The sequence below is a fragment of the Macaca nemestrina genome, chromosome 8 (genome assembly GCF_043159975.1).
Source record: "Macaca nemestrina isolate mMacNem1 chromosome 8, mMacNem.hap1, whole genome shotgun sequence".
NCBI lineage: Eukaryota > Metazoa > Chordata > Mammalia > Primates > Cercopithecidae > Macaca > Macaca nemestrina.
This window is the reverse complement of record NC_092132.1, coordinates 120,747,920-120,760,169: the sequence shown is the minus strand read 5'-3', so window position 1 is coordinate 120,760,169 and position 12,250 is coordinate 120,747,920. Positions and strand designations below refer to the sequence as shown.

Here is a 12,250-nt window from a genome sequence, read left to right as displayed (position 1 = left end):
CTGGGCAGCATAGCAAGTCCCCATCTCCACAATAAATAATAAAAAAAAACTGGCCAGGAGTGGTGGTGTGTGCCTATGGTCCCAGTTACTTGGGATGCTGAGGAGGGAGGATTGCTTGAGTCAGGAATCTGAGGATGCACTGAGCTATGATTATGCTGCCACTGTACCCCAGACAGAGTGAGATTCTTTGATTTTTTTATTTTTTATTTTTCTTATTTTTAGAGACAGGGTCTCACTGTGTTTCCCAGGTTGGTCTCAAACCACTTGGCTCAAGTGACCCTCCCGCCTCAGCCTCCAGAATAGCTGGGACTACGGGCATGTACCACTGCACCTGGAAATCTCCTTGACTTCATTCAGTTCCAGTGCCCTTTACATTATATTCTGTATGAACAGTGCCCCTCCGGAGTCCAGTAACCCTGTGGTCCTGACTCATAAACAATAATATAGAATAACAGAATCTGGCCGGGCATGGTGGCTCATGCCTGTAATTCCAGCTCTTTGGGAGGCTGAAGCAGGCGGATCACCTGAGGTCAGGAGTTCTAGACCAGCCTGTCCAACATAGTGAAACCCTGTCTCCACTAAAAATACAAAAATTAGCCAGGCATGGTGGTGCCTGCCTGTGATTCCAGCTACTTGGGAGGCTGAGGCAGGAGGACTGCTTGAGCCCAGGAGGTGGAGGTTGAAGTGAGTTGAGATTGTGCCATTGCACTCCAGCCTGGGTAATGGAGTGAGACCCTGTCTCAAAAATAAATAAATAAATAAATAAATAAAATAAAATAAATAGTTACAGAATCTTTCTGAAGATTTATTAAAATTATTTTATCATTTTACTTACTCTATGATAATGAGGTGATTTTATGTAGAAATAATTCTTTTTTTTTTGAGATGGAGTCTTGCTCTGCCCTCCAGGCTGGAGTACAGTGGTACCATCTTGGCTCACTGCAACCTCTGCCTCCTGGGTTCAAGCGATTCTTCTGCCTCAGCCTCCTAAGTAGCTGGGACTACAGGTGTGCACCACCACACCCATCTAATTTTTTTTTTTTGTATTTTTAGTAGAGACAGGGTTTCACTATGTTGGCCAGGCTGGTCTTGAGCTCCTGGCTTCAAGTGATACGCTTGCCTCCACCTCCCAAAGTGCTGGGATTACAGGTGTGAGCCACTGCGCCTGGCCAAGAATATTATTTTAGATTTATTTATCTTGAACAATTGTATTATAGGCTAGGCATGGTGGCTCAGACCTGTAATCCCAGCACTTTGAAAGGCCGAGGCGGGTGTATCACCTGAGATCAGGAGTTTGAGACCAGTCTGGCCAACATGGTGAAACCCTGTCTCTGCTAAATACAAAAATTAACCTGGAGTGGTGGTGCATGCCTGTAATCCCAGCTACTTGGGGGCTGAGGCAGGAGAATTGCTTGAATCTGGGAGATGGAAGTTGCAGTGAGCCAAGATCACACCATTGTACCCCAGCCTGGGCAACAAGAGCAAAACTCTGTCTCAAAAACAAAAAAATTGTATTATAAAGTTTAATATAATCTTAACAATGTATGTTCATTTATTCCAGTGGTCCCCAACCTCCTGGTTACAGACCAGTACCAGTCCATGGCCCATTAGGAACTGGGCTGCACAGCAGGAGGTGAGCGGAGGGCAAGTGAGCATTACCGCCTGAGTTCCGCCTCCTCTCAGACCAGCGGCAGCATTAGGTTCTCATAGCAGCACGAACCCTACTGTGAACTGCACGTGTGAGGGATCTAGGTTGTAAGCTCCTTATGAAAATCTAATGCCGATGATCTGAGGTGAAAGAGTTTCATCCCTCCCTACCCCCGCCCTCCCATCCGTGGAAAAATTGTTTCCCATGAAACCCATCCCTGGTGCCAAAAAGGATGGGGGTCACTGTTTATTCAACAAATATGGTTTGAGGCCATTATATGTAGCAAATACTGCTCCCTTAGCTTATCCTCATTTAATTCCTGACACGTTTAATTTATCTGAAGTCACTTACATGTAAAAAATATTTTTGTTGACAAACATAAATTCCAAACTGGCATCATATCCCATATGGTTTGAAGACTAAAGTCATATCAAATTATCTATTCAGGTTAAACCTATGTTATACCATCAAATCTAGAAAAAAACTGCCTTTACTCTGTAAACTTTTGAATTCATGCATTATACATTAAATTGTAAAATGGTTTGCTTTAGTATTTGTATGTTTTATTCCTTTTTTTTTTTTTTTTTTGAGATAGAGTCTTGCTTTGTTGCCCAGGCTGGAGTGCAGTGACACAATCTTGGCTCATTGCAACCTCCGCCTCCTGCATTCAAGTGATTCTCCTGCCTCAGCTTCCTGAGTAGCTGGGAAAGTGCGCACCACCACACTCGGCTGATTTTTGTAGTTTTAATAGATATGGGGGTTTTGCCATGTTAGTCAGGCTGGTCTCAAACTCCTGACCTCAGGTGATTCACCCACCTCAGCCTCCTAAAGTGCCAGGATTACTGGCACCAGCCACCGCACCCAGCCTGTATGTTTGTATTTATAACTGACAAGATGAGAAGTTTAAAGCTGATATTTGCAAGTACTTTACTGCAAGTAAAACATTTTTGATATGGATAGCATTCACTCTGATTTAATGAAGATGCAACTAGGATATAATCACCACTATATTTTCATTTTTAACCTACATTTTAGGCAGAGATATCCAATGAGTTCCTAAAGCATTGCATAAGCAGAAGGTAACTCAAATCTATGAGAAAGATCTATTTGAAAGGAATTTGTAGAAATATTTTCACCTTACTCTCCCAACTTACTGCTTTAATTTCTGTTTCTTGTATTTCCTTTTTTTTCAACCAACATCACATTATTGGAATATATTAAATGATAATTGACAGTAAAAACCAAAAGGTTATAAAGATCACCATGATAGCTAATGATGTTCAGCTGAATGGTAATTCATCAGCCAAGTGGCAGAATTGTAAAACACTCATTGAAAACACACTCAGTATTGGAGGCCAGGTGCAGTGGCTCACACCTGTAATCCCAGCACATTGGGAAGCTGAGGCGGGTGGATCATTTAAGGTCAGGAATTTGAGACCAGCCTGGCCAACATGGTGAAATCTCATATCTACTAAAAGCACAAAAAAAAGCTGGGCATGGTGGCATGAGCCTGTAATCCCAGCTACTCTGGAGGCTGAGGCAGGAGAATTGCTTGAACCCAGGAGGTGGAGGTTTCAGGGAGCCAAGATTGTGCCACTGCACTCCAGTCTGGGCAAAACAGCAAGACCCCATCCCCCACCCCCAAAAAAGGGAATAAAACATAGAAATACTAAAACCATTTTACAATTTTTTTTTTTTTTTTGAGACGGTGTCTCCCTCTGTCGTCCAGGCTGGAGTGCAGTGGTGTGATCTCGGCTCACTGCAAGCTCTGCCTCCCAGATTCACGACATTTTCCTGCCTCAGCCTCCCAAGTAGCTGGGACTACAGGCACCCGCCACCATGCCTGGCTAATTTTTTTGTATTTTAAGTAGAGACGGGGTTTCACCATGTTAGCCAGCATGGTCTCAATCTCCTGACCTCGTGATCCGCCTGCCTCGGCCTCCCAAAGTACTGGGATTACAGGTGTGAGCCACCGTGCCCGGCCCTTTACAATTTAATGTAAAATGCATGAATTCAAAGTTTAGGGAGTAAAGGTGGTTTTTTTCTAGATTTGATGGCATAACATAGTTTTAACTTGAATAGATAATTTGATATGAATTTAGTCTTCAAACCACATGGGATCCGATGCCAGTTTGGAATTTATGTTTGTCAACAAAAATATTTTTTACATGTAAGTGACTTCAGATAAATTAAACAACATGTCAGGAATTAGATGAGGATAAGCTAAAAGAGCAGTATTTGCTACATATAATGGCCTCAAACCATATTTGCTGAATAAACAGTGGCACCTTTTTGGCACCAGGGATGGGTTTCATGGCAGACAATTTTTCCATGGATGGGAGGGTGGGGGTAGGGAGGGATGAAACTGTTCCACCTCAGATCATCAGGCTTTAGATTCTCATTAAGGAGCATACAACCTAGATTCCTCACATGTGCAGTTCACAATAGGGTTCGTACTCCTATGAGAACCTAATACTGCTGCTGGTCTGATAGGACGCGGAGCTCAGGCGGTAATGCTCACTTGCCCTCCGCTCACCTCCTGCTGTGCAGCCCAGTTCCTAACAGGCCACGGACTGGTACTGGTCTGTGGCCAGGGGTTGGGGACCCCTGGAATAAATGAACATATATCATTAAGATTATATTAAACTTTATAATTTTTCAAGATAAATAATCCTAAATAATATTCTTGGCTGGGTTCAGTGGCTCACACCTGTAATTCCAGCACTTTGGGGGGCAGAGGTGGGTGGATCACTTGAGGCCAGGAGTTTAAGACCAGCCTGGCCAACATGGCAAAACCCCATCTCTACTAAAATACAAAAAATTAGCTGGGTGTGGTGGTGCACGCCTGTAGTCCCAGCTACTCGGGAGACTGAGGCAGAAGAATCACTTGAACCCGGGAGGCAGAGGCTGTAGTGAGCTGAGATTGCACCACTGCACTCCAGCCTGGGTGATAGAGCAAGACTCTATCTCAAAAAAAGAAAAAAACAAAAACAAAAACCCAAAATCTACGCAAAATCACCTCAGTATCATAGAGTAACTAAAATGATAAAATAATTTTAATAAATCTTCAGAAAGATTCTGTGATTCTATATTATTGTTTATGGGTCAGGGCCACAGGGTTGCTGGACTCCGGAGGAGCACTGTTCATACAGAGTATAATGTAAAGGGCACTGGAACTGAATGAAGACAAGGAGATTGCCACGTGCATTGACGCATGTCCGTAGTCCCAGCTATTCAGAAGGCTGAGGCGAGAGGGTCACTTGAGCCAATCAGTTTGAGACCAGCCTGGGAAACACAGTGGGACCCTGTCTCCTAAAAAAGAAAAAATTCAAAGAAACTGACAAACATCACTTGTTGGATTGCATCATTAAATCCTACCACAATCTTTCAAAGAAAGTATTATAAATGTGAGGAAACTAACAATTCATTACCTTTTTCAAAACCACTTTGTAAGTTAGTGGAAGGACTTGGATTTGAACACAGGTTTTCCTGGTTCAAGCACCTGTCCCTGCACCCCCAATCCTATCTTAGGGGCTTATTATTGTGATCTAAAAATGTGCAACAAGGAAGGCCTGAGAAAGGTAGTGGGGTGGAGAAGGAACACAGTAGAAAAAATTGGGTGGGGATCCATGGAGTATGAGGTGGGAGGGAACAGCCCGGTGCTTGCACCCTGGGTTGGTGGAAGCTGGTGTGATCATGTTGGGAGGATGGGAGTTGGTTTAGTTTGGGACACCTTATGCTTGCGATTCTGTAGGACACTGAAATGAACAGGTCTAGTTTTGTCTGATTGGAGTAAACATTGTCTGGGTCCTTAAGATGATTTTGAGCAATGGTTATGGGGGAAATACCAAAGAGAATATTTACTTCCTTCCAGAATTTGTCAGAAGACAGCCCTGGAAAGGAACCCTTGATGTCTTGACTCAGGATTGTTAACTGAAGAATCATGCAGGAAATTCATACATTTTGAGAAAAGACTTTATTTCTTATAAAGGGTTATAGCATGAAGGCTGGCCATGCTGTAGGCTGGGAAGTGCAGGCTCTGTAAGAGACCAAAAGCAAGCACTTTGAGGGAGGAAGGATGAAACAGGAATATTATGCTGAAGGGGTTGGTCAAGTATACATATTCAACAGGTTATAGGAGGAGCTATGAATATTCATGAAGGGGGTCCTAATGCATGTGTAGTGAATAAAGATGTATATTATATATCACCCATGTTCACTTTGTGGTGGTGACAACATTTATTTCTTTATTTCTTTTTCTTTTCTTTTCTTTTTTAAAATAGAGATGAGATCTTGCTATGTTGACCGTGCTGGTCTCAAACTCCAGGTTCAAGTGACCCTCTTCCTTGGCCTCCCAAAATGCTGGGATTACAGGCATGAACCACCATGCATGGCAGATAGAGACAATATTTAAATGCAGTAAAATTAGGCTCTATGTATTATTAGTAGAAAGTGAAGCAGGGACACGAACCATTCAGTGCTCAGCCTCTGTAAACTGGACAGAACCAGTTCATGGTCGGTGGTCTTTTGTCAGAAGAAAATGAACTCAGTCTTTCGTAAAATCAAAGCTGTAGTTATGGCTAGTGGAACAGGGGTTAGTTGGTCAGTGAGCTGCAATTGCTTTAATACTGTGTATCTGGAGGCCAATGCTTGGTTGTCTGCTAGAGAAAAAGAAGAAAACCTTGTGGCAGTTAAAATATAGTTTACTCTTTAAGTGTAGGGGGTGCATGACTTAATCCTTGCCTGGCATGGCCTTAGATCTTTATAATTTGGTATCATATTATTACAGAGTCTGTTCTGTCTCACCTAGGGGCCTGGGGCTTTATTTTTCTTTACAAGGTTTATGTGGATGTGGAGTCAGATGAAGACCTGCAATATAGGAGTGCAGGTGTCCGTCATAGCCTCACCTCCCACCTGGGCCCCCTGTATCATATTTAATCATGCTTTGGGCCAGTCACTTACCCCTGGGTGCAGGAGGTACCTGCTAGGTCTTCCTGTCTATACAACTCCTCATAGTCCAAGTTTATGTTCAAGGTGCTTTCTTAATGTCCTAGCCCAGGGAATACCAGAGAACACCACTGGGCCAGCAACTTAGCTTTGCTGCAAGGAACGTGAATAGAACATGTGGTTGTTCCCTAGTTTAAGCCTTCCAGGCATACCCAGTCTAAAAGTCTGCTTGTGGCTGTGGTTATGGCAGAATTGTGTGGCTAGGTTTGATGGGAGAAGGTATCTTTACTTGATCTCTGCTTTGAGGTAGGGCTTGAAATGTTCAATATTATCTATTACCATTAATTTATCACTTATTTTTTATTTATTTATTTTTTTGGGGATCTTGCTCTGTCACCCAGGCTGGAGTGCAATAATGTATCATAGCTCACCCCATCCCCAAACTCCTAGGCTTAAGCAATCCTCCTGCGTCAGCCTCCCGAGTAGCTGGGGCAACAGGTGTGCACCATCATGCCTGGCCACTTTTTTTCACTTTTTGTAGAGATGGGATCTTGCTATCTTGCCCAGGCTAGTCTTGAACTCCTAGCCTCAAGTGATCTTCCCACCTTGGCCTCCTAAAGTGCAGGGATTACAGGTGGGAGCCACCATGCCTGACCCATTTATCACTTCTAATGGAAACACAAAAGCCATATGCAGCATCTCCCTCTGATATGGTATGGCTGTGTCCCCACCCAAATCTCATCTTGAATTGTAGTTCCCATAATCCTCATGTGTTGTGGGAGGGACCCGGTGGGAGGTAATTGAATCATGGGGGCAGTTACCTCCATGCTGTTCTCGTGATAGTGAGTGAGTTCTCACAAGTTCTGATGGTTTTATAAGGGAATTTTCTCCCTCTTCACTCTGCACTTCTCCTTGCTGCCACCATGTGACGGATGTGTTTGTTTCCCCTTCCACCATGATTGTAAGTTTTCTGAGGCCTCTGAGCCATGCTGAATTGTGAGTCAATTAAACCTCTTTCCTTTATAAATTACCCAGTCTTGGGTATATTTTTATGGCAGTGTGAGAACAGACTGATACAGTAAATTGGTACCAGAAATGGAGTCCTGCTGTAAAGATACCCAAAAATGTGGAAGGGAGTTTGGAACCGGGTAACAGGCAGAGGTTGGAACAGTGTGGAGGGCTCAGAATAAGAGAAAATGAGGGAAAATTTGGAACTTCCTAGAGACCTACTGAATGGCTTTGACCAAAATGTTGATAGTGATATGGACAATGAAGTCCAGGCTGAGGTGGTCTCAGATGGAGATGAGGAACTTGTTGGGAACTGGAATAAAAGCAACTCTTGCTAAGTTTTAGCAAAGAGACTGGTGACATTTTGCCCCTGCTCTAGAGATCTGTGGAACTTTGAACTTGAGAGAGATGATTTATGGTATCTGGTGGAAGAAATTTCTAAGCAGCAATGCATTCAAGAGATGACTTGGGTGCTGTTAAAAGCATTCAGTTTTATGTAGTCACAAAGATATGGTTTGGAATTAGAACTTATATTTAAAAGGGAAGCAGAGCATGAAAGTCTGGAAAATTTGCAGCCTGACAATGCAATAAAAAAGAAAAACCCATTTTCTGAGGAGAAATTCCACCTGGCTGCAGGAATTTGCATAAGTAACAAGGATATAAATGTGACTCCCCAAGATCATGAGAAAATGTCTCCAGGGCATGTCAGAGATCTTCATGGCAGCCCCTCCTATCACAGGCTTGGAGGCCTAGGAGTAAAAAATGGTTTCATGGTCTGGGCCCAAGGCCTTGCTGCTTTGTGCAGTCTTGGGACTTGGTGCCTTGCATCCCAGCCATGGCTAAAAGGGGCCAATGTAGAGCTCAGGCCATTGCTTGAGAGGGTGCAAACCCCAAGGCTTGAAGGCTTACATGTGGTGTTGGGTCTGTGGGTGCACAGAAGTCAAGAATTGAGGTTTGGGAACCTCCACCTAGATTTCAGAAGATGTATGGAAATGCCTGGATGTCCAGGCAGAAATTTTCTGCAGGGGCACAGCCCTCATAGAAAACCTCTGCTGGGACAGTGTGGAAGGGAAATGTGGGGTTGAAACCCCCACACAGAGTCCCCACTGGGTCACTGCCTAGTGGAGCTCTGAGAAGACGGCCACCGCCCTCCAGACACCAGAATGGTAGATCCACCAACAGCTTGCACCATGCACATGGAAAAGCTGCAGACACTCAGTGCTAGCCCATTAAAGCAGCTGGAAAGGGAGTTGTATGCTGCAAATCCACAGGGGTGGAGCTGCCCAAGGCTGTGGGAGCCCACCTCTTGCCTCAGTGTGATCTGGATGTGAGACATGGAGCCAAAAGAGACCATTTTGGAACTTTAAGGTTTAATGACTATCCTATTGGATTTTGCCTGTAGCCTCTTTGTTTTGGCCAATTTCTCCCATTTGAAGTGAACTGGGTGTATTTTCCCAATGCCTCTACCCCCATCATATCTAGGAAGTAACTAACTTAATTTTGATTTTATAGGCTCATAGGCAGAAGGGACTCACCTTGTCTCAGATGAGACTTTGGACTGTGGACTTTTGAGTTAATGCTGAAATGAGACTTTGGGAGACTGTTGGAAAGACAGGATTGTTTTTTGAAATGCGAGGACATGATATATGGGAGGGGTTGTGGTGGAATGATATGGTTTGGCTGTGTTCCCACCCAAAATCTCATCTTGAATTTTAATAATCCCATGTGTCAAGGGCAGGGTCAGGTGGAGATAATTGAATCATGGGAATGGTTTCCCCTACACTGTTGTCATGATAGTGAGTGAGTTCTCATGAGATCTGATGGCTTTATAAGGGGCTTCCCTTTTTTTTTTTTTTTTTTTTTTTTTGAGACGGAGTCTCGCGCTCTGTCACCCAGGCTGGAGTACAGTGGCGCGATCTCGGCTCACTGCAAGCTCCGCCTCCCAGGTTCACGCCATTCTCCTGCCTCAGCCTCCGAGTAGCTGGGACTACAGGCGCCCGCCACCTCGCCCGGCTAGTTTTTTTGTATTTTTAGTAGAGACGGGGTTTCACCATGTTCGCCAGGATGGTCTCGATCTCCTGACCTCGTGATCCACCCGCCTCGGCCTCCCAAAGTGCTGGGATTACAGGCTTGAGCTACCGCGCCCGGCCATGGCGGTGGGGGGGCTTCCCTTTTGTTCGGCTCTCATTTTCTCTCCTGCCACCATGTGAAGAAGGATGTGTTTACTTCCCCTTCTGCTACAATTGTAAGTTTCCTGAGGCTTCCTCAACCATGCAAAACTGTGAGTCAATTAAACCTCTTTCCTTTATAAATTGCCCTGTATTTGGTATGTCTATTAGCAGTGTGAGAGTGGAAGAATACACCTTCTTTTCCTGAGCTGACAGGTTAAGCCTTTATAGGTAAGAGGGGTGTGTGTGTGTGTGTGTGTGTGTGTGTGTGTGTGTGCGCGCGCACCTGTGTGTGCAGGAAGAAGGCTGGGTGGTGGGGGTGGCAGACAGTAGAAGCACAGGAGATTAAAGCAAATAAAAAGAATCAAAAGGATTGGAGAGAGAGAAAGAAAGAGCTATAGTAGAGGTAAATCATATCCAAGTGAACAATGATAATTTACTTTAGGAAAGGGCAGCAGGCATCAACTGATAGCTAACATTGTCTGCCTATGAAAGGAGTAACCTTTCCAGAGAGCAAGAAATTCACACAGGGAAGGGAGGGAACGACGTTGTTCTTTGCAGTGCAAGATAGACTGTGGCTTTCATTAAAATAAGAAAGGTCGAAGAAAGCAGGTGTTGAAAGCTGGCAGAGTTCTAGCAAAATCATTCATGGTGCCTGGAAGCAGGGGCCATACCATCAGCAGAAATAGGCTGTTCAGCTCCATAGCTGAGCTGCTCTTCCCTGCCCCGGCCTCCTCATTGTAGATAACCAGCCTAGTGCATACTTTGTCAGAAACATGCAGCACAAAATCTCTTTGGTCTCTGTGTGAAGATAAGGTAAATTACAATTACTCAGTTTAGACAACGAGTTCCACTTGACCAAGAATCCTTACAGATATTTGTGTTGTTACAGAATTTGTTCATTTCACCAGTGCTCGGTGCACTGGTCTCATCTGTGCATTAAAAAGACTTGGTTCACGGCTCTCCTTTCTACACATGAAAGGCTGTGGGGTGGGAGACAGTGTCCCCAGCTCTACGATTCTTTGTTTTTTCCCTGAAAACAAGTCATATGTGTGTGTATATATATAGATGCATATAATTTTTTTTTTCCATCAGGACTCATCTAGCTAGAGCCAGATCTCTTAAGGGTTTTATTGTTGACTTTTAAGGGTTAAATAAGGTACTCCACCTCCACCAGTTTATATGTTGATGTCCCAACACTTGGCATCCCAGAATCCCAGAATATGATCTTATCAGGAAATAGGGTCAGTACAGGTAACTAGCTGAGATGTGGTTATACTGGAGCAAAAGAGCCACTAATGCAATATGACTGGTGTCTTTATGAAAACAGAAAATTTGGACACAGATACATACACAAGGAGAATGCCATGTGAATATGTAGATAGCCATCTAGAAGCCAACAAATGACATCTAAGGCTGAATACAGTGGCTCATGCCTGTAATCCTAGGGATTTGGGAGCCTAAGGCAGGAGGATTACTTGAGTCCAGGAGTTGGAGATCAGCCTGGGCAACATAGTGAAACCTCCATTTCTAAACAAATTTTTTAGAATTAGCCAGGTATGGTGGTGCATGTCTGTAGTCCCAGCTACTAAGGAACCTGAAGCAGGATGATTGCATGAGCCCAGGAGTTGGAGGCGCTAGTGAGCTTTGATGGCACCACTGCACTCCAGCCTGGATGACAAAGTGAGACCCTGTCTCTCAAAAAAATTATATCTATATATAACAAAAATTGGCCAGGCGCAGTGGCTCATGCCTATAACCCCAGCACTTTGGGAGGCTGAGGAGGGTGGATCACTTAAGGTCAGAAGTTCAAGACTAGCTCATCTCCACTAAAAAATAACAAAAATCAGCCAGGCATGGTGGCTCATGCCTGTAGTCCCAGCTACTTGGGAGGCTGAGGCATGAGAATCCTTGAACCCAGGAAGCGAAGGTTGCAGTGAGCTGAGATTGTACCACTTCACTCCAGCCTGGGTGACAGAGTGAGACACTGTCTCAAAAAAAAAAAAGAAATGAGGCTTAGAACAGATCCTTCCCTCAGAGCCCTCAAAAAGAACCAACCCTGCTAACACCTTGACCTGGGATTTCTAATCTCCAGAACTCTGAGACAATATACTTTTTTTCCCTTCTTTTAAAAATTTTTTTTGTGGGTACATAGTAGATGTATATATTTATGGGATACATGAGATGTTTTGGTACAGGCATGCAATGCATAATAATCACATCATGGAAAATTGGATGTCTGTCCCCTCAAGCATTTACCCTTTGTATCACAGACAATATAAGTATACACTTTTAGTTATTTTAAAATGTACAATTAAACTATTACTGACTGTAGTCCTCTTGTTGTGCTACCAAATACTAGGTCTTTTCCTCCTTTCTAATGATTTTCTTTTGTACCTGTTAATCTTCCCCACCTACCCCTACCTCCTCCACCACCCTTCCCAGCCTCTAGTAACCATCCTTCTATTCTCTATTCCCA

The 12,250-nt window shown here is 43.9% G+C and overlaps 1 long non-coding RNA gene across 1 annotated transcript in view; it reads right to left on the bottom strand.

The window, feature by feature from the left end:
- LOC139355873 (uncharacterized) overlaps positions 1 to 12,250 on the bottom strand; it is a 106,625-nt gene that overhangs the window by 25,212 nt on the left and 69,163 nt on the right. The window lies entirely within an intron of this gene.